This window comes from Carassius gibelio, chromosome B3 (genome assembly GCF_023724105.1).
Source record: "Carassius gibelio isolate Cgi1373 ecotype wild population from Czech Republic chromosome B3, carGib1.2-hapl.c, whole genome shotgun sequence".
Classification (NCBI taxonomy): Eukaryota; Metazoa; Chordata; class Actinopteri; order Cypriniformes; family Cyprinidae; genus Carassius; species Carassius gibelio.
In genome coordinates, this window is record NC_068398.1 from 12,380,430 (window position 1) to 12,406,111 (window position 25,682).

At 36.5% G+C, this 25,682-nt stretch overlaps 1 long non-coding RNA gene across 2 annotated transcripts in view; it reads right to left on the minus strand.

Moving 5' to 3' along the window:
* Positions 1-24,079, minus strand: part of LOC127951984 (uncharacterized) — a 38,885-nt gene extending 14,806 nt beyond the window's left edge. The window contains exons 1-3 of one of the 2 annotated variants that reach the window (XR_008152789.1): positions 22,814-24,079; positions 21,407-21,527; positions 20,376-20,815 (exon numbers count right to left, since the gene is read on the minus strand). This is a non-coding gene — a long non-coding RNA (uncharacterized LOC127951984). Of the gene's footprint in view, positions 1-20,375; positions 20,816-21,406; positions 21,528-22,813 lie in introns of those variants that run through there. The other variant, XR_008152788.1, reaches the window with a different exon arrangement.
* Between the last annotated feature and the right edge of the window lie 1,603 nt (positions 24,080-25,682).

Here is a 25,682-nt window from a genome sequence, read left to right on the forward strand (position 1 = left end):
GGCTGCAACATAACAAAACATGAAAAAAAATGAAGGGGTATAAATACATTTGCAAGGCACTGTATTTGCAGGTTTTAAATTGGGCCTAGAATAGCCCCTTCAGGTGCCTGAGCTCTTGCGACTGCTTGTTCCTGATGCATCAGTCAGGACAGTCTGGCAGCCCAGGTCATAATGAGTAATTTGCAATGAGAATCACTCCCGTGACTCCAAAGTACCCTCATTACCACTCCAACAGTGAGAAAGGGGCCCTGACAGGCCTCTTAGCGAAGACTCAGAGCCACAGAAAGGCTGATTTTCCATGGGAGGTACAGTAAGAGCAGAACCCCGCTAATCAAAATGCTACAGTTGGCCTCACACTGATGTGCAGTGATGAGTCCTCCAGCAGCTACAGCACTGTAAGGCTGCTTAATAATTCATACATCCCTTTCTGCTGAGTATGAGATGGTTTGTGTGTGTGTCTCAGAAGATAACAATCACAGAGAAAGGCTCTCAAGACAGCAACCTCTATACTGCACCCGCAGTGATTTCTTTGTAATACACTGAATGCTGCACAAGACGCAATTTTATTTGCAAGAGCAGGGGCTGACATTTGCTCTCGTCAAAAATAAATAGCATTCTTAGTTTTAATAAGTGTGCACACTCACAGTTGTTTCAACCCAAAGGGACTCATATTCCCCCTAAAACATAAACAAGGCCATTTTTCACATGAAATGTGCGAATTGAAAAGCATATAGCTAAGCTACATATGAACTCAACTACAAGCATAATCTTATACGTTTTTTTTTTTTTTTTTTAATGAAAACATTTTGTGATGTGGTAAATTGGGTGGTATGTGTGTATATGTGCCAAAGCTAATATTGCTCCAGTGGGACTGTCACTGTAAGTACACGGTAAATCATTTTGGATAAAAGCATCTGCTAAATAACAGATTGCCATTTACATTTTTTAATAAATATAAAGATTTAGAAAATATATATGCAAATACAGTAACATAAATATGATGCTTATAAATAATACAGAAATTAATTTATGAAATGTTATATTTATATTTGATATAATATATACTCATTACAGTTCACTTTTTTTTAAGTTTGTTTTGTAATTGTTTTGAAAGACGACTCTTAGGCTTACCAAGGCAGCATTTATGAGGAAAACAGAAACATTGTAAAATATTATTATAATCATCATTATAAATTTGAATGCTTTTAACATGTAATTAATTACTGTGATGCAAAGCTGAATGTTCAGCATCATTACTCCTGTATTCAGTGTCACGTGAAACTTCAGAAAGTATTCTAATATGCTGATAATTTAATGATATGCTCAAAAACATTTATTGTTATCATTACTGTTATAAATAGTTGTGCTGCTTAATAAAATCTGCATTGCTAAGAAATCTGCTATGGGGAAAAAATACCAAGTTCTATATAAATAGTGGTTAGAAAAACAACACACACACACACACACACACACACACACACACACACACACACTTGCAAAAAACACTAGTTGTAAGGTTAAAGCAAGTGTACTTTTAAGCACTATATTATGAAACATGAACTGTACATGTTCTGAAAAGTGAGATTAATTTCTTAAGAGTAACATGTTCTATTCCTGTGAGAATAGAGCTGAATAATTAAAGTCAAGGTGATGAATATTTGAAAAGGTCCAGATCCCTCAAGTTTTAAAAGGCCATTTTGCGTCCTGAGAGCCCAACAAAACTCTTCTCTCTGTGCCTTTTCAGATTATATCACACTGTTCTGCTGGGCCTCAGTTTACGTGTCCCAACAAAATCTCATGAAAACAAAACCTTATGGTCCTAAAAGTTGGTTTTTATCATAAAATGCAATTTCTTACTTCAGGCTTTAGATTATACATTAGATATATTTTAATATATGGGCACTGCAAATCTTCAGTAACAGTCTCTGTATGCTACAGTACCCTTTTAATATTCACTCATGCCTGCAGTATTTCCCAAGAGTGGAGTTAAGTTTTATTAATAATGTGTACTAAACCCCCTTGTCTGTTTTACACAAAACAAATCCGCACCCACATGTTACCGTGGGATTATGCAGTTTCTCTGCGCTCATTCTCTCACTGTCAGCAGCTTGTGGGACAAGCGAGAATAAGAGGAACAGCTGTGGGTTCCAGTAGTACAAGTCAAACATCGTTTAGGAACATTAACCAGGGAAAGACAACAACATAATGGATTTTGGATAAAGGGAGCAGTACACTGATTTGGCATTAGCCATAATGATTTCAGCAAACACTTCTAATACCATAATAATGATCGTCTAAACTGGCCACTTGTGAGTCTCCATTATACAGAACAATACGAGATGTTTCAAACACTGTTCCAGCTGTTTCAATGGGCTGGTGTCTATAATAATGTGACACTAGGTAACTGGGTTTCTAGATTAATCATGAATTCACAAATTAATGAATGAACTTTCATCAAAACACCTTGGAGATCAATAACCTATCTGGACTACGCACAGTGTGTCCACCCCCGCAAAAGGTCAGGACAACTGTCTAGCTGCAATATCAGTAAATAAAATCAGAGCAAGCCTGGTCATGGGGAATTCTGTTCTTCAAGAACATATTCATATACTAAAGATTATTAGTTATGTTGTTGCAGGTCAAATAATAATAAAAAAAAAATCTGTGGGTGTTAATATTTTAACCATATCATAAAAAATTATAATTATTAATAAATTATCTCTTTTGTTTTATTGCCTTAAATGACGGATTTATTGACTGATTGGTTCATTTTTTTTTTTTTTTTGAAGTGATTACAGAGAAAACATTTTTACTGTTCAGCTTCAAAAATATGAAGGTAATACAGTAGCATAACTCAAGAGCCTGTGGATCTTAATGTGAGAACTTGTCATATTAACATTCATATTTGTTAGCTGAAATTTACACACAGCGCTGATGTGAAACACTGAATCATTCAATTTCCACACACAGACAATGATCAAAACACCCGTGTTTGTAATTGGAAGTTGTAGATTAATAGTTACAAATGTGTAGAATGACATTCACATGAAGAAAATGACAGACACAAATGTTTGCAACATATTTACTTTTGCACTTTACAGTTTCGCTGCACAACATCAAGTCGGCACTTACAACCTCTCAGATCTGGCAGTACAAGATCAAATCCTAGTGCTTTGATATTTGCTATTCCTTTTGCTGTATTCCTGTTGCAAAACTCACTTGTGCACTTGTATATGGAGATGCGAGAGAGCAGAGCCAGGGGCGGGGCTTTGGTGTGAATGAAGACATTTTATTGGTTGATGCCCAACCAATGAACAATGCCAGCCATCGTGACTTGCCAAGAAAGAAATTTGTTTTATGCATATGTATCAGGTTTTTTTTTTTTTTTTTTTTGGATGAAAATGTGAAGAGTTGGCTTGGAAGCAAAGTATTTGGCAGAGATAAAGTACCAAAAAAAAACAACAACTGCCAAAACCAAACATAACGATTTCATCAAAAGGAACTCCATCAAAGGCAACATAGATAGGGCCTTGTAGACCTGTGTCCATAAGGAGAACCTATTTTAGATACCTATTTTTGAAGAATAATAATGGCCGAAGAGCACTGTGAAAAAGCAAAAAAAAAAAAAAAAAAAAAAAAAAAAAAACATCTGGAAATCACAGCCAAAGCCCACTAATCAATAACACTGATAACTTGCCTTCCAACTCTCTAAATCTAATTTGGCAGGATTGGAGCCGCTTTATTGAAAAACAGCCAAAATTCATAATCTAAATGTGCAAAGGCAGCAAAATGCTCAAGATTCACAACTGTAATTGCTGCTAAAGGTTTTGTGCAAAATATTGACTCAGGGAGACGAGGGAGCATTGAATCCTTTTGTAAATGGCAAATCATTCTCTCATTTTTTTGAGAAAACAATGTTCTCTAGAATAAAGAGATATTTGATTCATGTGTTGAGTGAACTGAACTGAGTGAAGGGGGACCTTTTTGTATGTGTTTAAGAGAATTAGGAACAAAATGAAAAATTCAACTGTAAATACAGTCTCAAGGCAACAGACAACCCAAGTCTCTCATTAATTTTTGAGACTCAAGATCCATCACTGAGCTGCATTTATGATAACACCACATCAAATGTTTTGAAACTGACCTTGAGGTTCAGTGGCAAAAACAAGTGCCCATCTGTGCAGCATTAAGCATGTGTAACGTCATGTATAATTCAACATGTGCTTCTACTGTACAGTGAAACTGTTACTCACACTTACACATCTGTAATAAACAGACAAAAGGAACCGTGCAACAGCAGTGGTCTCATCTGAATGCTAAAAATGTGATTGTGTGTAGTGCAGCATTTGAATTTCCCAACATTTCCTGTAGTAGGACCAAGCATGAATAGAAGTCATTTACCCAGTGCCAGCAGAAATGCCTGATGCAGTAGGGTTTCTTTCAAACTCAGTGTGAGATTGAATTACCTTCCATTGCCCTCCTCATTTATGCTAACAAGTCTATTTCACAGCCCAGCTTCTGCTAGCGCCATACTTATTAACCTCCCCTATAGCATAATGTACCAATCTAATTCCCTGTGCTCCACACCATGTGTTTGTGCAAGAGCATATGATTCACTTTGCCTCATGCATGTATAGTATATGCATATATGAATTCAATGAATAGTTCACCTAAAAATTTTAATTTGCTGAAAATTTACTCCGCCTCAGGCCATCCAAGATGTGCATGTTTCTTCATCACAGCACATTTGTATATATTCAGTCCAAACAGCTGATAAAAAAAACAAACAAAGTCTATCTCTTGTTGCCCTCTCACGTCAAAATAATGACATGAAAAAAACTCTTAGACTTTGACAAATGTTTTTTTACTTGTTAACATTGTTTGAACTGCATTTTTCTCTCTTGATTCCACTGGAGAAAATAGTATTAATTGACTTGTATTGTGTGGAATACTTGTGGATTATTGTGCTGTTTTGTATCAGTTGCATGGACTCTCATTCTGACGGCACCCATTCACTGCAGAGGATCCACTGGTTAGCAAGTGATGTAATGCTACATTTCTCTACACTGTAAAAAAAAAAAAAATCTTTAGTTTTTCAAAATAACTGTGGCAGCTGTGGTTGCCAGAATAATTTTGTAAAAAATACAGAAAAACTGAAAACATTTACGTTCAAAAACTGTTAATTTTACAGTATAAAGCTGTAATTTACAAACAAGAAAATTTGAATGTAAACAAGTAAATTCAGCAACGCACACTATTAAAATCTATTTAGTAATGGAGGTGGTAAAAGAGAAGTAATTCGCTACAAGCAGAAGTATATATTAATATATAAAAAAGTGAACAGAGTGATTCTTGCAAACACAAACCACCATCATGGTAACACACAATACTTAAATAATGCAATAAACTTTCATTAAATAACAGAAGATGTAACATAAAGCCCAAATGTACATAACTGATAACAAAAAATATAAAAAAAACATGATTATTTAAACAAAATACCTGTTTGAGTGTCACGCAGGGAATTCTGGTAATATCAGTTTGGCTAAATTATACATTGATTTTTTTTCTTTTTTACTTCTTAAAGCTGTGGAATTAATAGCATTTTACTGTAAAATTACATGAAATGTCTGGTTTTTCACTGTATATAGTAAGTTTTTTTTATAGCATTTTTAAAAAAAATTACAGTTAAAATTACACTTATTTTTTTATAGTGTAAAAAAAACATATACTACCTGGATTTTTTGATAGTAAATACATTTTCTTTTTTGGGTGAAATATTCCTTTAACATGCATGACTGTTTTAAGTGTAACTCAGTTCTGATCTTACAAAAGAAAGAAAGAAAGAAAGAAAGAAAGAAAGAAAGAAAGAAAGAAAGAAAGAAAGAAAGAAAGAAAGAAAGAAAGAAAGAAAGAAAGAAAGAAAGACATTTTTAAAGCCATGTTCTTTTGTATCTTGATGTACCTTGTAAATGCTATGGTAGATATAGCCTGTGTTTATTGACAGTGAATTAATTGCTTCAGTGAATTATCTGTAAACAGATGATACCACACCTGTAACAGCTTGTGATCTGTCAGATCTGCTTTATCCAAAATCTTCTTGACAGCGACCCATGCATGAGTAAGCATGCGTTGTGATCAGCTAAGTCACCGTATTGCCAAAAACACTAAAATATAAACATCTACAGGTTCTAGACGTAATTAGCAATTTGAAACCATGCACATTTAATATCAACACAGGAACAGAAATATAATCTGTGCATTATGTACAATCTATGTACATTACGCAATTTATTTCACACAAGCTCTGACAGATCAGTGACACACACCAAGACCCATTCCAAACCAGGGTGAGCTGCCTTATTCTGTGCATCATACTAACAGCATAATATTGGGAACACAAGAAGGGTGTTTAATTGTACTCAATGTGCAGTTGTAGTGTACTTCAAATCTTAAAACTATATTTTAGGAAAACTGTACGTGCAGATAATATGATATTATAAAAATAATATCATTATTTTATTTTGAATACATTTTACATCATTTTAAAATGTACAATCCTTGCTTTTATTGTTGTGATATTTTTTTTTTAACTATTTACAAAGTCGGTAAGTGAATGATGCCTAGTGTTTAAAAAAATCTGTTCAGATTTTAAAGGGGGGGTGAAATGCTATTTCATGCATACTGAGTTTTTTACACTGTTAAATAGTTGGATTCCCATGCTAAACATGGACAAAGTTTCAAAAATTAAGTTGTACGTTTGAAGGAGTATTTTTGTTCCCAAAATACTCTTTCCGGTTTGTCACAAGTTTCGGAAAGTTTTTTTCGAGTATGGCTATGTGTGACGTTAGATGGAGCGGAATTTCCTTATATGGGTCCTGAGGGCACGTCTCCCAGAAGAGCGCGCGCTCCCGTATAGCAGAGCACTGAGAGCACAACAGGCATTCACTGATCAGAGCGAGAGCGTCGCGAAATGTCACAAAAGGAGTGTGTTTTTGGTTGCCAGGGCAAGACAATCCTGCACAGATTACCAAAAAAAAAAAACAGCATTAAGGGACCAGTGGATGGAGTTTATTTTTACAGAGCATCAACGGAGTTGTGCAAGTGTTTTTGTTTGTTCCCTGCATTTCGAAGATGCTTGTTTTACAAACAAGGCCCAGTTTGACGCCAGATTTGCGTATCGTTTATTTCTCAAGGATGATGCAATCCCAACGAAAAAGGGTCACGATCGTGTGTTGGAACCGCAGGCGGTGAGTAAAACTGCTTCAAATATCTCTGCCTCCTTGTTAGTGCGTCCGCCTCCCATCGGAGACCCCGGTTCGAGCCCCGCTCGGAGCGAGTCGTTGCTGCTGCTGCTCTCGTTCAGTTTCAGCCTCTGGATCTGATTCTGGATCATAAATAAATGGCTGAATCTGACCGTAAGCCATGGTTTGTTTTGGATGATGGTTTTTTTTCCTCACGGTAATGTCACAGTTTCCACATGCTCTCAACGCAAAAGCCTACTGGCGCTCGTGATTCTTTAGCTCCGCCCACACGTCAAGCCTCCAGCTGGTCGTGTTTTCCAGGGAAAAATCGGTACAGACTATCTTTCTCTTATGAATATAATAAAACTAAAGGCTTTTTGGAGTTATGAAGGATGCAGTAGGCCTACTACTCTATAGGTACTCAAGATTAACAGGATATTGAGTGAAAACAAGCATTTTTTTTTTATACTGAGCTCATTAAAAATGTTTTTAGTAGATCATATAACGATAATAATTAACTTTAATTGTTGGCTTCCATACCTAATGCCTTAAACTTAGACTTTACTGAGAACACAACACAACTGTGCTTGACATTCACTGAGAAAGACACACGATTTCAAACAAAAATTCATTGACAAAATGTAAAACACTGGCAAAAGTATGGGTCCAGGAACAAAGAGAATATATATAAAAAAAAGAATATTAGCAAAGTACCTGCCTCATCCTGAGGCACCATTTTGCTTTGTTATTAACCTAGACTTCTCCCCACATTTATCCTGTCCCTCTGTTCCTCTGTGTAAGCCCGGCCTCCTGCATTAGCCCAGGGCTACATGGTAATAGAGCAACTACTTTCATCATTCCCTTTTCCCCTGCCGTTTATCTGTTTATTCTCAGCTAAAATGCACTTCAACCTTTTGATTTATTCCTTTCATCCCTATATTGTGTGTAGGTGGACGTGGCTGGGGCGTGGGGTTGTTTTCAACTTTGTTTTTAGGTCAGGGAAATGAATTATGCCAATTATTGAAATTAATTTATATAGGGAAAGTTCCTCAGCAGAGTGACTTTAATCTCTACAATGCAACTGTGAAGTAGCCTATCTACTCCTACCAATTTAATGAGTAGTGTGGCTGCTCTGTGTTGAGTGTTTTGTTTGTTCGCACTGAGAATTTGCTGAGAAACCAATAGCCTAAATATTACAGTTTTTCTATATATTAAGATTAGTTTTTAAACCAAAACAAGAGTGCTTTTATAACAGAGTTACCAAAGCAGGTAATCACAACTGTGCTTTACGCCAATGAGAGTGAGATATAACAGTTCAATAAACCAAGTTGCAAATTACATTTTAAACACATCATTGTCATTTATTAATGTATTTATTCTCGTCCATTGGAAGAAGTTGTAAATAACACCAAAGAAGAATCAACCGCAATGCGTTTCATAGTGACGTTACTGAACAAAACCGTTGAATGAATTATTCAGTGACTCACTCGTTGCTTGTTTGATTCCTGAATGAATCAGTGTTAATGAATGAATCAGATTAATACATGATTCACTCCAGCATTAAGACAGTCAGTTGTTTCATAATGAATCAGTACATTTGAATAAACTGGTTAAGCGAATGATTCAATGACTCATGTGTGTCATTCCTGAATAATCAGTATTACTGAATGAATTAAGTACATGATTCAATGACTCATTCATAAAGACAGTTTAGAATAGCATACTAGAGCACTACTCTCACTATGTCTGTCATATAAATATATAGCAGAAATAACGAGTAGTATGGTAGTATGCAACTTGGCATTCAGCCAGTCACTTGAAGGAATCCGTATTTTTGAACAAACTGGTCGAATGAATGATTCAATAACTCACTGATAAAGTCCGAATACAGCACGTAAAATGAGAGGAATGCATAAATTCACAGTACTCATAAAACAGTAGACAAAAAGTACAATCAGATTTGAGGGCTTGAACTAGCAATTATTAGTGCTTTTTTATTATTAATCTAAATAAATTGGATATTAATTGTGTTTGGCGCATAAATATTTTGATGGTTAATTGAAAAGTTACAACCAGTAACAACTCAACTGGCACCTTCTCAAATATAGACCTGTTCCTTTCATTACATCTATACAATTCAGTGTAAAGAGCAGGAACATAGGTGACGTAAAACTGTCATCAGCACAATGTGAAGTAGCGCTGTCCAGACTGTTGCATGTATTGAACCAGATAAAATTAGACCATGTGTCATTCTTGCCATAAAAAAAAAAACACAAGACCTGATGAAACTGATTATCAGAATTCTAGATTGACAAACCTTATATTACAGCAAAATACATTTAAATTAAGTACTACAAAATCAGTTTCTATATCTCCATATTTCCATTGTTACTTAAAGGCACACTTAGATGGTTCGCTGAATTCTTGTGTAGACAGTATAGTACAGACCATCTTTGTGTTTTGCAGCACATGTGACCCAAATAGGCTGTCTTGTGTCACCATTAGCAGTGAACTATTTAAGCTAAAGTAGTTTTTTTACCTCTTCTGAGCAAATCTGTGATCTCCTAACACCCATTCAGGCATCAAATGGACACCACTGGGTTGAATAGATCATGCTATCTTTAAAAAGAAAGATACGTTTATTTATTTATTTATTACAATATATATGTCAGACTCACACTTAGTTAATAACATGGAGAAACTATTTTTGAATCATCAGAGAATAAAGATGCCTTTTGCCACATAAAATATAACAATGATTCAACACAGATGCAACAGTGTCTGGCTTCTTTTAGCTGGGTTTCTGGTTTCACTCCATCTTTTCCATCATTTAAGGGATTGTACCATCTCCTCAGGTGGCTCTTCATCTCCAGGCTGATGAAATGCTTGAGCACATGATAAATATTTAATCCACGTTCGAGATCAGCGGCCACACTTTTCAAACAATCCTGGCAGAGGTCCTCAGCGGCTAATTGTCCCACCTATGGCATGCCAATGAGGTTACAGCGGGCAAGAATCAATGTCGTCCCATCAGCCCCAAGGCACAGCTGAGACCCAATCTGAGGCTGATGGAAAATGACAAATGTAAGTAATGTAATAACCCACAACGGGGAGTGAGCCATATTATTCTAAATCATTACAGCTGTGTTCATCATACTATTCATCTAGTAATCGGAGAATCTGTTATATATTAAAAATAAAAATAAAAAGAGGCAAGATATGAGAGTTTATTTTAATTTTTGGTCAATGTAACAGTGGGAATAAATAAATATATAAATACAGCTGAGGTCTTTCAAGGACATTCTTCAGCTACTTTGTAGTTCAGCTATTTGCATGTCAAAGTCACCCTGACATTTATCTGGTTACAATGCATTTCATCTAGTCTTCGGATACAGAAAAGGCTCTTTTCTTTTTAAGTTTCATCATATAATTAGCCTACTTAATTATAGCAAATGTCTTGAATAACCTTAAAATGTCAAGTTGTCAATCTTCCATCATAATAACAATGACCTATTTAGATAAAGCAACTACATTTTTTCTTAAGTTGTATCAATGTTTTTTTTTAAAACCCTATAGAGACTTTAATAACTATTCTGAAAGTTATGAGAGCATTGGAAATACTTTGGAGTGTAGACAGATACTGTTCTGTTTGTTATTCTATTCTATTCTATTCTATTCTATTCTATTCTATTCTATTCTATTCTATTCTATTCTCTTCTATTGCAATGCGATGCAATGCAATGCCCAATGCGCAGTGTACTGTAACTTAGTGAGACTCTCTGAGAAAATCCAATGTCTGCCACAGGGCTATTTATAATACATTTCATTGGCTGGCTGAAACAGACAGAAGAGACCCAAATTTCAACTTTGAGAAACGGATGCTTGTTAATAAAACCAGACGCGATTCTGTCAAAGAAACAATAGGAAATACAGTGCACAATGCAAAGACAGTTATTAAAAGTGTGACATGAATGTAGAGCAAGGAGTTTGCTGACAGCAGCTGTAAAAATATAGATGCCAAATAAGCAATGTCGTCAAATGCATGGAGCTGTGACAAATAAATCGTAAAGCTCCAAGAGAGTTTGTTGTCCTGTCCAAGGAGATTCATCTTTGTTTACAAGTTAAAAGATTGCACTGATACTTTAAACTGTCTTTGGGTGGCAATTTATTCATCAAACACTTCCAGTCGAGTTTTAGCTTTAGAGAAGTGTTCCAAAGGCCCTTTTCATCACAGATAAAAATATAAGGGTGCACTATGTAATCTTAAATCAGGAAAAAGTTGATTTAGTCTTGTACTGCTAATATACCAAAGCGAAAGGATTCCTTTTAATTGCTCTCTTTTCACAAATGTATGAGTGCACCCGAGAGTTCAGCTGAATGACCAGCAGCTGTGCGCTGGAGTGCACTGATGTCAATCAAACACAAGCTCTCTGCCTTTACCAATCAATGAACTAGGACACCTGTGGGGTGGGTCAGAAATACTGCGTGGCCTGTTCTGAAGTCACGACATAAGAGTGGTCACAATTATAAAATGGGAAAATCTTTTAAATAGGTAAACATGCCAAGTTCCTAGAAATGCACTATTTGTGCAGCATTCATGTTGTTTCATATGAACAAGGAATAAAAGTAATGATTTCTAAAAAATATCATGCGGTGTGAACAAGTAAAAACTAATAGCATATTTTCCTCACACTGTTATACATGCAATTGTACATGTCTTAAATCATTATTTATTTATTTTTTTATATAAAATAAGTGTTTACGATGAGCAGTGGACACTCACACACACACACACACACACATACTTTTTTAAGTAAAAACAAACATATCAAAGCAATCATGGTTCTTAAAATATTTTTGTGTGAATCTACAGATTTTCTACAGAACAGAATACAAAATATCAGAAGTTATTTAAAACTAAAACTAAAATATTTTGCAACATTATCAAAGTCTTTACATTATAAAGTTATTGCATCTTTTCTATATAACAGTAATAATTATTGGGGGGGGGGGGGGGTAAAAAACCCAAATGTTTTGAACAGTGGTCTATGTAAAATAATAACTGTAATAAATGATTAAGTGATAAATATCTTGTGTAAAGATTGTATTTTTAAAAATGCCTTTATAATGCCTTTCGATATTATTTATTGGTATGTCCCCCACATAATAATATCACAATTTTAATTACAGAATGAAAAAAAAAAAAAACGTTCTAATAATAGAAGAGGACCTATTCAATCAATTATATCTATGGAATGCATTTGTTTTTTGAATAATTTAACAGCAAGCAAATAAGCACCTGCTGAAAATGATATCCAACTCCCAACCCCGAGGCCACACACAACAGAACAAAATGACAGAAGCAGCACTTCATTTGTCAATTATTCCACTAGTTTCCTGAACAAGTCAGTCAGTTTCCTGAGCTGCATATATCTAATGGAACTAGCTGTCACTTCCTATCTAGGATAGCGGGGGGCACTCTAGAAAGTCTAAGAAATACTCATTTGGGCTGGCCTTAAACAATCTAGAAACTCTGAAGAATGAAGAAGTTCCAGAGCAGAAAGCCTGAAGCGGGAAGGCATAGAGTTGCTTTTAAGAATGCACTTTTAAGTGAAAGGGATGACATCTTGCATCACATTTATTTCACATAGCCAAAGGTGCGGGAAAAAAAACTACAATGTCTGATAATTTTACAGTTTTTAAAAGTCAGAAACAAACACGTTTCAGGGTAGAAGCACAGAAGAGGCTGTCCGGGCTCTGATCAAAGCTACAGATAAAAAGGGTAGAGGGGGTGGACGTGGGGTCCCTGGAGAGCGGTAACCCATCTGAGAGCAGATTAAAGTCCTATTCGTTGATAATAAGGAGGGAACTGTAAAAAATCCCCATAGTGAAAACATGAAATAGGTCTGACCTGTGATCCATCTCGCTCGGGAACATGTGTTCGTGATGTAGTTCGATAAATGCAGGTGATACAAGGTAGACAGAGCTCTTCTTTTCACGTCCATTTTAAAACCAAAGACACATTCACCATTGTACAGCTTTCCTGAAACAGGTCTGAAAGTAAGCAAGACTGAGTTTGGTAGGTATTTAAATGGTAGATCTTCTGAGACGGTCCTAGCTGCAGCTAAAAGAGGTGTTTGAAAGGTCATTGTGTGGCATTCATCCCTCTAGCCAATAGCATTTGCCATTCTCGGTTATCTGGAATAATGTGGACCTGTAAATGGTGCTTGTTACTCAAATGGGTCACGAATTTGAAGTACTGACTGCTCATTAAATTAGCATTACTTTTCCTATAGACAAAACACTTGTACAGCTATTTATTCCTGTAGCATTGAATGTTTCAGCCTCCAGGCCATCGGCAATGTCAAATCACCCCCGTGGTCATTAAAAATCTCAGAACCAGTAAATTTCAAGCCTTGCTCTCCCTATTTCGGCTACCTAATGATACTCAAATGTCAGACTGATATATCTGTAATCTTACTGTAGTGCGACGGATGAGTTGGTCAGAGCAGTGGCACATAGCTGCTGTCCCATTATCTGTCAGCTGCTACATGCGACTGTGTGTGGATTGGCTTCTTTTTCATTGAAGCCCACTGTAAGGCAGGTGCTATACAAGCGTAGCTCTGCAGTTATCAGGAAACATTATCATACTGTGAAAATGGGGCATTTTGTTAATATTCGCCGTGTGAGATCTGACAGGAAAACTCATGTAAACTAATTGTGATGCTGTTTCGATATATTTAGTGGAGCCAAAGATAAAACGAATGCAACATGATTCTCATAAATCGTTTGAATGTTTTAATAGTAATACATCAATGTGGATATGAGGCACATACCACAACAAATCTTTTTAACAAGAATGTTGTCCTTGTGCTTGATATAGTATAAATGATCCTATGTCTCATTTATTTTCACATCTGTACCTCATTATAGACTCATTGGAAAAATGTGCCTCTATATCTACATTTTTGCAATATGCAAAATTCCATGTACTTCATTACTGTCCACATCTGAAATGAATACTAATGGTATTAAAACACCGACAACTTTTGTTCCTTTTTCACACAGTGATTACAGGAGCAGGCTATCAATTAAAAATGATATACATTACTATAGTGCATTGCTTGTAAACTAATAGACTTTTGATGTTTACATTATATATTCAGCTCCATATTTATGGCTCTTGGGATATTGTAAACTTGCTCAGTAGCTCACCTGGAACTGCACTGCAGAAACAAGATAAAATAGCATGGTTGCTTCAACAATGTTTATATCTTGCATAACGATGCTTTGTTAACACTATTGATTAGATCGGTAGGCTTTAGTGTTGAGTGTACGGTCATTTTTAAATGTGATAGGGCATTTTAACACCATTTTACTTTGAAACTGTGGAGGAACGTGCAGGAACAAATAAAATATAATGCGCAGAAATGTTGCAACATTTTTAATGATTCTGGTTCGCAATCTAAGCACAAAATCTTGTGATATGTATGCTTTAAAACATGAAAGCTTTATCAGTGGTGGTTAAAATAATAAAATAATAAAGTTAATTCAAAACCACCATATACTGTAAGCTATTAAAAAAATCCATAAGCAATGGATTTATCAAAGCATATATATAAAATTGGAGAATCATTATAATTGGACACTGCAAGAGGAGAGCCTACGTGAACACATCCAGAACCCTAAAACTCATGGAAAGAGTGTATGAGGTCAAATTAAATATTCAGAGTTTCTGTCTATTTCCCGCTCAGACCTCAGAGTGAGCATTGTGACCCATTTAGTCATCTGTGTTTTCAGCCCGGTTTCTCTGCGCTCATCCCCAAACAGATGGGTACTGAAGAAAGCAGGCGGAGTTTTGGCTCCAGCACTAAATCATGACACCTGCCGCCCTGCTGGCATACACCTCACACTGCGGGCTGCCAGGGCCTCATACCACCCCAAAAACAGGCTAGGCTGTTCCTCTGTATGATTATGATTCTATTGCCAAAACAAAGCTAGTATGAGTATGAGCAAATCACATCATTTGGTTTTTAAGGTAGCACAAACAATAAAATCACCTCTGTTGTGATGTCTATCTTAATAAATTGGCATTTAACCATTTATTTATTTATTTTTTAATGAAACTTTTATGTAAACTTCTGTTACTTGGTCTGTTTGGGTAAAGCTAGAAATACTTCAACAACAAATACTTCACAAAAGGCGAACTAACCTTCTGGATGATTCATGCAAGTTTGAAGTGCAAATGTCTGACCCCAAGCAGTATATTCACTGATTCATGCTTGTTTCGGACTGAGGATAACTCGAATGTATAAGCTTCACGAATGGTAGGATATATTGTCCCCTGATTAACCACAGCCATGGACACTGGTGCTATTCATAGACACTGTTACTCCACAGATGTCTGTGCTCCCGCTTCCAGCAGGGATGTGACAGTTTCCAGTCTCAAATGTAGATTGATTAATGACTCACAGCTCCCCCAGAAACTCTCTCTATTTCCATTATCAAGCACGGATCATTTAACCATGTTCTGTCAAGACGGACTTTATTATTTTTATGTTTATGGTCACACAAATGATGTCTTCGTAAAAATAACTACAGACATTTTGAAATCATCCAGCTATTTTCCTTGTCAGCTGATAACCTCAATAACAAGAGTGCTGTATTTAAAATATATTCATGCTTTTAAATTATTATTATTTTTTTTAAATAGAAATGTTTTCCCTTTCAGTGACACGGTTTCTGTTTGAAATTAATTTGACCCCAGCAAATAACACCCAGCAGAAATACACATGAAAACAAAATAGAGAGTCAGTGAAATCTCTACAGTCTGTAAACCAGTCAGAATATTCTGATATTTTATTCACCCTCAAATTGCTCCAAACTCCTATGACTCTCTTTCTGCCGCAGAAATGTAACAGAATGTCCAAGTTGCTCTTGTCCATACAATGAAAATGAATATAGGGACCAAGGACCGACGTGATCATCATTCACTTTAATTGAATTTACATTTTTGGGTGAACGGAGCAGTTTAATTACAGTGACACCTAATCCCAGAATTCCACAGCACACATTTGCGGCTCCTCCTCTAGCAGATCTGTTTTCTCCCTAATCTGCCCCAACGTGACAACCGCAAGGCAACTGATTAGCAGAGAGTAGCAGAACAGCAGAAAATATTTACTCCCTGCAAATATTTACTCCCTCTGTTAATTACAACTCTGTTAAGTCACTTCCCCACCTGTTCTTTTAATCTGTCTTTTTAACAAAGAACCTAAATTAAATCAAACCACAATCACAATAATTATAGACTTTATCTCTAGTTGCTGCTGTACACAGATGTCACGGTTGACTCAAGACAGATTTTTATAGATTTGCAATAGCGTCGCCTCAGGCAGGCTTTGCACTGATTCACACTCGTTGTAAAATACATGTGTAATGAGAGGATCACGGAGCCTAACATCGTCATTATGGCTGATTCTCTACGGCTTGGAATTCTTTGACTTCGGTTGCTGTATTTGAATGCATTGTGGACATCTGCGGTAGACATCTGCTCGGCGGATGACATACTGAATCTCTGCCATGCTCAATGTATTGAAGAGCTCACAATGGCTGACACATACACTGAAGCAATAGAGCCGTTATGCCAATAAGCAAAATACAGCCAGCACGTCCCAAAGAGACCATAACATGCAATTCCTAGTGAACAAAGCCCACTTGGCAGACAGTTTAAATAAAAGTCTGTTTGACCAGAATTGGTTTCATGTTTTGTGTTAAAAATCCAATACTTTCTGACGGCTGAGGCATAGTAATCACATTTTGGTCTCTAAACTCACATAATATGTAGTGAGTCATGATTAGACTGCAGAACAAGTCCATGTCAAAATCTTGTCAAAAGAGCAGCTAGTTAAATGGGGTTTCTGTCAGAAAGCTGTCTGTCATGCTTTAAACAATCTATTTAATTTGTCTCTCAAACAGCGTTCGGTTTCATTGGATAATATAGGTGAGAGAGAAATATTTAGAGCTGAGGAAAAGCAGCTAATGAAATATGAAGGACCGAATAACCTCATTTATTTCTGAAAATAAAGCTGTGGGGGAAAAGAACAAAACTAACCTTGAGACGTTCAAACAGCTGGCTTCTGAGATCAAAGAGAAGGGATCATTTTTATAGCAGTGCCAATGAAAATGGAGACTATTACATGTGTTTCTGCAGCCTGCATGGGGACTTGATATCTACACATTAGCAAAACAGAAATGAGAATCCAGGAGGACAGTGCAGTCCAGTGCGTCACTACAACTAAGTGTTCACTTTTGACCTGGAATTATGAATATTCATAAGCACAATTGTTAACTGTTCCTATAAAACTCCAGCACCCACTGGTGGGTGACAAACATGAATATTCATGCCAACATAGGCGTTTTCTGTTCTCAGCAGGTATCTTTAAAGATGTAAGGAAAAATAAGAGTGAATCAAAATACAAGAACTTCTCAGAAAAGTGTCCAAGATCAGATTTCATGTGCTGAAGTGCTCACATTGTTTTAGACAGATACCCTGAATGACAACACAATGTAAACAACAACATCTTCACAATCTCTTGCATCCATACATTTCACCCATAAATCTAAAACCTAGGAATTATACAGGCCAATTGTGTCATGTTAAAGGGTTAGTTCACGAGTGTACATGACTCTCTTCTTTCAGATTTCAGTTGGACTTATATTAAAAATTGTGTTTGATCCTTCAAGCTGTTTAATGCCACTCAATGGGTGTTGCATGCATCAGTCCAAACGAAGTGAAATAAAAAGTGCCAATCCTGTCTCACACGGTCCTGGGGGCGGGGGGGATGGGGTGGTTGGGGTTTTGTGGAAACAAAGGCCTCCTGTAGTTAATCGATGGGTTTTTATAAGAAAAATATCCATATTCGAAACGTAATAATCACTTTAATGCAGCTTGCACTCACTGTTGAGCAAGCATGAAAGCAGTTTCGGGCTGATCACATATGAGGTCAGCATTGTGCAATGGTTACCTCATCACTTTGCGTCAAAATGGTCTCACATGCAAGCAAATTGCCACAAGGTATATTGCTGAAAGGACAATTTACCGGATCATCAATAAGGAGAGAGAGTAATCTACAGAATCGTGTCTCCAGCAGTGCAGAGCTCGCTCAGGAAGGGCAGCAGGTTGGTGTGAGAGCATCTGCGTGCACAGTTAGGCCAAGAATTTTGGATAACAGCCTGGTGTCAAGAAAGACTGGAGATGATAAAGAATGGTATCAAAACGCCCTGCAAGAGCAACTTCTTCCAACGATCCATTTTATGAAGAACAAGGATCAACAGTATAAATACTGACTCATATTTTTTTGCCAATAAAAGCCTTTAAAACGTATGATATGCTTATCATTGTTTTTTCCGCATACCATAAAACATTTGGAAAAATAATCTACAAATACTGTAGAAGCAAACTTTGCAAAACACAAAATGTGTGTCACTGCCAAAACTTTTGGCCATGACTGTACATTGAGATGACAAATAAGAGATACACTATGGGTGGAATTCATCTAAAATTAGCCCAGGAAGAAAGAAGCTGCTAATTATTGTCAACCTCACACATCTTATCCCACGCAATGATGGTGAAACACCCGCCCAACGTAAAGGAATTCTGATACGTCTACCACCAATAGCGCTTTCCCTTCACGTCTTTCACAAATCTCAGCTTTCTAAAGCGACTGATTCGGTTCCACAGTATTCCCCTGCAAACCTTCATCGTTTATTAAAAATCTCAGTTATAGAAGACATAGCTCAGGAGCAGAGTGGGTATTATAAATCCCAAAGTATCAAAAAAACATATTTGTAAATGTTGACATGAACATTGTTCTGTATTATCTTCTTTTATTCTGCTGGTTAGCAAAAGTGCATGCTTGTAGATACTTGCCAGCCAGAGCGTCTTCTTTATACTGTAGTATGTGAGAATCAGGGCAAAAAAATGCTTGGTGGACATAAGCCGATATGGGATTTGCTCTTGTTATGATCAACCTGAACGAGTTTGAGAAAGGCCTGCAATTAAATTAGAGGAGGCAGGGCTGACTGAGCACGGCTGGATTAGAGATCCGACATGGACGGGTCTGAGCGAGACCCAGCTGGTCTCAAAGTGGAGCTCCTAATTGAAAGCCAGAATACCAAACAGCAGGCACTGATGGAGCAAACGAAACAAGATGGTACTGAGGGGAGTCCTGTGTGCTCACTCCTAATTGGGTCTCTGATGGGTCAACAGAATCATTATCACTCCAAAACATGCTGATTACCGACATCTTGTTTATCCGTGCGTCTTGGCGAAATCCCTGGCAAGGTAATAACATTAGCATAATTAGCACAGCACATCTCCTATCCATTCAGAATGAAGCATGGTGAGAACTGGAATTAACCTAGAACAACTTATTTTTCCAAGAATGTTTAAAATTTCACACAGATATTTTTTTTTACAGGCCTAAGAGACACTCAGCAATCACATCAACAGCTCTAAAAAACTGCAGGGTTTCCTGCTGGAAAATTACCAGCTTCTGATGGCAGTTAATCTGTTATGACCTGGTTTTTGTAGCAGAATTTAAAAGTGTTATGATTTTTATACCCATCATTGTTACTTGAAAGTAGATAATGGTTCCATGCATTGTGACATGTTTACCTGATAGAACAGGTTTTTTTTGTTTGGTTTTTTTTTTACAGTTATCCTGCATTATTTTGAAGATCACAAACTATTTTGTTTCTCTGCAATAACAAATGGTGCTTTTTCCAGAACACATCAAGCATGAAGTTGTCAATAATGTCAAGTCTGACCTTGTCTAACAATTTCAATTGAGCCATCGAGTTGCTGCCAGTTTACTTTCATAATGAACAATGTAGTTGTACCTGAATGGAGTAAATGGAGCATTTTGAGTGAAAAAGGCAGCAGTTAGTTTTTTTAAATTTGTGCTTGTAATGCATTTGCTATTATATATATATATATATATATATATATATATATATATATATATATATATATATATATATATATATATAGACACAATAAACCTACAGTACATGATGGAGCCATTTAAAAGATGTCAATTTTCTGGCATCCAGGCTTGGGCTACACAAACACACCAACTATAAATGCCAGTAAGGCTCATCATTAATATGAAATAATGAACTCAGAATTTCTAAAACATCCTGAGGCAGCTAGGAATTACACAAGCTTCAGTCTGGATCCAACCCTTACGAAGATTTGAGATGACTGCACCTGAGAAGAGATGATGCCAGCTTCAAGTTTAACACACTTTCGTGTCTTCAGGCCGTTTCATGCTTACTGCGCCTACATTAAGACTTTTTGGTGATATCCAGTCTTTAAGTCCATATAATTAGTTCTGTCATTGATGGAAAATGTTTTTTTTTTTTTTATTATAGTAGTATTTGTAACAGGTAGGGTGGCCATTCGTGCCATTTTCGGAGGACACGTCCTGGCCAGGATTTCTATATTGCCAGAAATATCCACGTTTTGGTTTTGTTTGAACTGCACAGACCAATGGCTTCTTGTTCTAGTTCTGGAGAAAAAAAAGAACTGCATACAGGTTTGGAGAAACTTGATCGTAAGTAAATAATGACAAAATTTCAATTTTTGTGTGGACTATTAAAAGGAAAGAAAAGAATGAGCAAACTAATAAACACTATAACAGTGTATAAATAATATTACTAAAATAAAACTGCTATCAAGCTGAGGCAAACCCCAAATCACTGTAAGACGAACATAAAATGGACAATAAAAACAGTGAAGTCATTACAGTGGGCTACAAGGTTTTGAATAAAAGGTGGAATGGAAATGGATAAACAAGCAAATAATCCAATATTTCCCAAGCTTTTATGACATTTATTATAGCTATTCTTGTTCAGGTGAAAGCCCATCCATGCAAAGCAGTGGGACTAAATATTCAGTCTACAGTGTGAGTGTCTGCCAACAACAGCAGGCATCATCAGGCCTGATGCGTCATGGTGGCAGAGAGACTCTCTCTAGGGGGCCGAAGGGGCAGCTGCCAGGATTCCTTCCGCCCCATTACTCCCACATAATTAGATCATCCCTGACAATCTCAACTGCTGCCACTGTGCTGGTGCAGGAGCCATCTGTGACAACATCTTACCTGCACTCATTTCTGACTTAATTCCTCTACTTCACACACTTTGACACCTCCTGCAGGAGTCGTTCAGCAGAATCTGGTCCCTGATTGAGTACATTTGGAGAGTCTTGGAACTCGGCTTCACCTAAACACAAGGAAGAAAGTATAATAACCAAACCGGTCCCTAATCACTTTCATTGCAAAGTCATATGTTGTTTAGAATGACATGACAGTGAATACATGATGATAGATCCGTTTGGGTTTCTTTAAGTTACAATAGGAAAAAAGCATGGGATTCTCTGTTTCATGACTGGTGTTACCATCATTTTGACAGCCTTTTAGATTCTAAACCCTTCTGTGTGAAACACCTCTACAAATGGCACGACCACTTAAAGGGCAGTGGGTAGGGATTTCAAAATACAGAGGCTATTTGGATTGCTATCTATGTTATGAGTCATTTGAACGTATTTGTGAATTCATGTTTTAATCAAATATGAGTGTCTCAATAGCCAAACTTTAATGTAGCCCACTGTAAACACTGGCACTGCAAGAGTATTCATTGTTGGGCTTGCGGTGGGAAAGGATGCTAATAAGGAAAGAGATCAAAGCGAGGATGTTATGTGAGTTCCCACAGGACTTCATGGCCCATATTGCTGTTCAGCTCCAGGCTACTACCTGCTTCTCTTCTTTAAGAAAATAAATAAATAAATCACCCAGCAAACTATACAGCCTCTTATTTGGCAAGGACACAATTCTATTTCTATTATTTTATTTTTGACCAAAGCATAATCAAAAACAGGATGGAAAGTGATGTACTGACAAATCTGTGGTGCTTATTGTAATATTATTGCTAAATATAACTTGGCTGGTCTTCAAATTTCCTTTTGTTTTTTTGGTTCAATGATATTTAAATAGACTAAGTTCATTAGATGCTATTTTTAAAAGAATAGTTCTTTTTAAAAAAAGAATTTTCTGTCATTATTTTCTTACACCACTATCCTGTTAACACCAAAGGACAGCAGTTTTACATACCCCGAAAGAGAAAATGTGGAAAAAATATGTCATTTTAAATAAAGGTGACTGCCAAAAGCAAAAATGTAAATAAGACTAAATGCATTCGTGAATCAGGAGTGAAACTGTACATTATAATGAAAGAGCAGTTACAAATATTCATATTTCTAATTTACATGATAAATTGAACTAAAATGTAAACATTTGTCAGGGCAAAGCACAAAGGATTTTTTAAAACATGTTAAATTCTACATCCACAAATACGAAGGCACTGATTGCATAGTGAAAATCGCTTAATTGACTCAAATAGAATTTGCTTGCATACTAACATGCTAATGGAAACACAGTGTTGAACTTAATTAAATAATCATTAGTGCTCCAAAACATAATTAAGCTTTAAATAAAAGAACAAGCACTTACAGAATACAGGTAAGATAAAACCAGCAGCAGATCAGAATGAGCCCATAAAGATGTACATTGAATTCACTTCCTTTTCACTGGGTCTAAATCAAATTACTTCCTGTCAGAGCAATTGCAAATAGGGGGAGCCAAATCACACATGAAACAACTACATTGAAGCAGAACAAAACACACAAAACAATGTCATGAATATCATAAATCTGATGAGACACTTAAAAAAGTTCCATATTTTCAGTGACCAGTGACTTTCAAGATTGAGTATTTACGGTAATGCTGTGTAGAATTTGGTTGTTAATGTGTATTTACTGTGTGTTTTTGTGTTTGTGTGTGTGTGTGTGTGTGTGTGTGTTCTTGTTCATACTATATTGTGGGAAGTGCGACCAAATGTCCCCACAATGTCTAATAATGGCCTGATATCCCCACGAGAGGACCAATTATTAAAAATATTACATTATGTTTATCTATCATGCCAGAACATTATTAGTGAACTAATCACATTTACTAATCTAAAAATAAACTTTTTTTTTTTTTTTGTAGACTCAAACTCCCTTTTCTAAAAACAACATCAGAGGCTTGTTTCCTTTGACAACTCTTGATTTAAAAGTTTGTGATTGCAAAGTATTTGGGCCCTTTTTCCCTTTAAGAAACAACTGACAAACAGTCTTATTTTCAAGACAACAGCTTGCACTCGAGTTAAACGGTCAGCACTTTTCTTCAGTCAGCAAAACACATTCAAAAATAAATTCACATCAAATATGTAGCGCGGATAAAAGTCAACTCCTATAATTGGAAACATGAGGGCAACATTTTCTAACAAGTACAAGGTGATAATAGCGATAATGAACCACTCGAAGCTTTCCTCATTTGTGAGCAGTAACTGATCGTACTTGAAGCAGTTTTTCTTCGGATTAAGTTTTATTTTAGCACGGTTTCTATTTTCATCTTAATGAAAGCTCCTTAAAAAGTGCTCTATAGACAGCACCTTCTGAAAGTATCTGAACAGAATCATCTGAGAAGTCTCCAGAGGGAAGAAGATGATGGGGTTTATTAATAGGACTTGGGCTGTGCTGTAGGACTGTCAGAAGGACTGAACTGATCATCAACATATATCTTTCTAAACCTCCCTGTGGAATGGAGCAGGCAGCTACTGAAATCCCCAAGTAAAGTTTTACAGCAGGAAATGGACAATATTGGCAATGCTTTCCACAGAATTGTGTTTCTCTAAGAATTACCTTGAGGACTGAGAATATAATGAAAATGTGACTTGGGCCTTTCTTTATGAACAAAGCTATTTTCCAATGCACATCTAACAACGTAAGAATTGTCCAAAGATGAAATGCAAAATGTGGAAAGCAGAAGGGGCCGCAGCTGCTGCTGCTACTCCATAAACATCAAAATTGAAAGGACCTCAGGACAACCTCTAAGGCTCAGTTTATCAAAAACTTTTTCTGAGGGGATTGCTTTCCCAGATCTGCCATAGCTGGTTTAACTTCAGCATCCATTTAAGTTCATTTTGCTGGTGCAACCAACAGCAAACAAATATTTGCTTGAGGATAGAGTAGGATTGCCAGTGGCAATAGTCCATGCTATCCACTGATTCTGTTTCAGCGAAACTTGTCTAGCTGTGTTTCTTCAGCTCCCCAAACATCAGTGTACTGTTTATCTTTGCATGTAAAACAGGCTATAAAACAGATTCCATAATAAGATATGGTCTTGCGTTAGGGAATATAAGCTTATTAGCAGTCAAGAGAAAGAGTGCTTGTCATTGCTGACAACATGATTGAGCTTGAGAACAGACATTGTGTGGACACACAGAATATCATTATGTTTACAACAGGAGAACATTCCATTATATGACATTTAGTGGACATTTAGTTTTTATCCAAAGCAGTTTACGACACAGGAAGTCACCCTGCAGCAAACTGACATGTTGTGGGGACTGCGCATCTCACAAATCGTTCTATTAGTGGATAACACCATCAATTCCAACAGATTTCAGTAGACTTCTGAGGCAATATAATGGTCTAATGATTCACATACATGATGTAAAATAAAAAAAGCTAATATCTAAAGACAAACATACAAATGTGGCTTATGTGCAGCAAATTTCCACAAACCTCAGGATGCTTTGTTTAAAAACAGCGTTTTTACAGTGTCTTCACAGAAGCTACCAAACGAAAGCATGACCGTGTCCATCTAAAAGTTGATGTTTTTCTTCTGACTGACATACGGATAGCCTATTAAAATTAAGTAAAGCGGCAACAATAAAAATAACTAGTTAGGTTAGACAGACAGACAGACAGACAGACAGACAGGATGGATGTATGGATGGATGGATGGATGGATAGATAGATAGAAGTTTTTGAAATTTACATTCAAAAGGCATATCATTATTTCACAATGTTTAGTTATGCAGCACATATTGCTGGATTTTAGAATGTAAAACTTGAAGCTAATATGCAGTGGTTTGACTTTCTCCAAGAACAACAGTCCTTGTCTGCCTAATTAAAATTTATCACAGTTATTATTAGTGTGCAAAAGAGGGACAGCACAGGGCAATTTTGCCTCCTGACTTGGAAGCCTAAAGACCCAGCCGCGAGACTTAAAGATCCGATCTGCTTCACTCCCTGCACACTAATGAATATTTTAATCAGTGCATGCTTATTAAAATGTATTTCACCTCCAATCTCTCATGTTTCACATGGACATCTACTATCAGCAAGAAGGTAAACAGGGAATTTTTTATTTTTTTTTGCCAAGATGTACAGACAGACTAGTCAATCAGAGCAAAGCATCTGAATCCTTACACCCAGGCTTGACATGCTGTGCAACATAAAACAGGATGAGAAAAGGCCAAACTTTGTGTTGC